This window comes from Phocoena phocoena, chromosome 14 (assembly GCF_963924675.1).
Source record: "Phocoena phocoena chromosome 14, mPhoPho1.1, whole genome shotgun sequence".
Taxonomy (NCBI): Eukaryota; Metazoa; Chordata; class Mammalia; order Artiodactyla; family Phocoenidae; genus Phocoena; species Phocoena phocoena.
This window is the reverse complement of record NC_089232.1, coordinates 4927979-4930346: the sequence shown is the minus strand read 5'-3', so window position 1 is coordinate 4930346 and position 2368 is coordinate 4927979.

Genomic DNA, 2368 nt, shown 5'->3' with positions numbered 1-2368 from the left:
TTGGAAAAATGGTGCCGATGGACCTGCTCGATGCAGGGGTGCCACAAGTCTTCCATTTGTTAAAAAACACAGTATTTGCAAAGTGCAGTGAAGCGGAGCGCAATAAAACGAGGTATGCCTGTATTTAAAAAGCACGTTGTCCCTTTTTTTATACCTTTTAATACCACTTCTTAAGTAGAACATTTTCCAGCTAATATTCAAATGATTGCATGTTATTAGAATCTGGGTTTGTGATGTCTTAGTTAAGATATTTTGTGTTTGCGATTAACTTACGGCTACAGAAAAGAATATAGGCAAATTTCATCTTCTGTAAAATGAAAAGGACAGCTTTTTTTTGAAGCATGAAATTATGCGGTCTGCCCTGGACATTGCCCCTGCGGTCGGGTCGAGGGGATAGCTGTTTCTTTAGTTCATTTTTTCACTCATTCTGTGAGCACTTATCAAGGGCTTCTGAGTTCCCAGCACAGTTCTGGAAGCTGTGAGTGCAGTGATAGGCGGGTCACGGTTCCTGCCCCCGTGAGGCTCCCTGTCCTGGGGTAACTGCAGTGAAAAGTGCGAAGGCATTAACACAGGTTGCTGCAGGGGTCCAGAGAAAGACGGTCTGGCCAGGCAAGGGTTCTGGGGGCTCCCCGGAGCTGGTGGGAGGAGGGTGACCCCGGCTGAGACCTGCTGGGTGGGGAGGTACCTTCACCACCAGGTGAAGGGTGGAGGGAATAGCAAAGGCAAGGGCTCTGAGGTTGGAGAACTGGGCAAGGTGAAGGCTGACGTATGGACTGGACATGGGGAGAGGAAGGTGGAGGGTTGAGCAGCCAGAGCCTCGGCACAGAGGACCTGTGTGCTTTGCTGAGGGGTGCGGACTGTTTGGGGTGCACTGGGGAGCCGGTGAAGGCGCTTTGAACCGATCACTTGGTAGCTATGAGTTTGTAAGATCCCTGGATTGAATAGAAGCAGTAAGTCCATAGGCAGAGAGACTGATAAGGAGCTAGCTGGCGTAATTAATCCAGGAAGGAACCAGTGATTGTTGAGCTAAAGAGGCATCAGCAGCGGGTATGAGTGAACCGGGCTGGTTTGTTGATCTCCGGAGCCGGACTGTTCAGGGCTGGTGAGAACAGCTCTGGGGATGGCGGGTGTCGGGGTCACTGAGCCTGGGTCTCTCGTTGGGTGGGTGGGAGTGTGGCAGTGCTGTCCGTGTCGCTGAGGTAGGGAGCATGGCTGGTGCGGAGAATGAGTTTGGTTTGAGGCCCGTGGAATACTAGGAATTCATAGGTTGTTGAATAGACTTGTGCATAAATTCATTGGAAGCACGAGATTGGAATTCATTGCATGTAGTTGTCAGGTCCCCCTTCAGGAGCACTGAACAGGAACGTGCAAAAAGGTAAAGGGGGCCGTACTGAACATTAACTTAATTTGGGCCTGAGAACTTTAGAAAGGTAGGCAAAATGGAGTGCGTTTTTCCTGTTTCAATTGATATTATTTTAGGGATATTTTATGGATAAAGCCACGGGCGTGCTTTCCTTCCAGCATCAGTCAAACGCCTAATCTGATTACGCCCCCTGCCAAGTACATGGACAGAGTGTTAGGAAACGGAAATGCGAGGTTACCAGGACCTCAGTTTAACATGTAGCCCTATGGCTGACCAATACCTGTTGTAGCTGCTGCTATGTTAGTATGGCTTCTAAACCACTCAGAGGAGCTGTGGAGGTTTTGTTTATATTTTTGGTTTGCTCTGTGATAAGATTAATACATGCTTATTATAGAAATTTTAGATAAAAAGCCCCAGCAAGCCCCAGAGAAGGGGCAAACCAACCAACCACAAGAAGCAACCCAATTATGATATATTGTTATTATTTCTTTTAGGCTTTCTGGTGCATTTCTATGCAGCTATACCATTTCGTACAAACGGTTTAGTGTCTTACCTTATAAGGCGAAGGTGTGAGCTTTTGCAGGATCTGGAAGTATGGGGAGACTTTGCAAGTGGGTCCTGGCAGTGGGTACATTCCAGGTGGGGAACACATCCATGTAAGTAGAGGCAAGATGGTTTAGGGTCCAGTGGGTAGTCTATTTTGGGTGTAGCATAGATTAGATTTGGGGGAAAGTTAAATGGAAATGAACGTTGGGACAGTTGATGGAAGTTTTGTTCATCTTGTGTGAGTTTGTCCCCAGTTCTGTTAAAAATCTTCACTCCCCTTTTCCCCAGTTTGCGTCCAGAAGCATGATCACATAAGTGATGTAGGGAGACTAACCCATCAGTGTGACTTGCGGGTAAGGGTGGGACCGGGGGGGAGTCCGTGTGTGTAGTTTTAGAGATGTTTGGGGGAATAGTAACATTTAAAATTTTTCTTTCATTCCTCTGTTTCTCCAGGAAAAT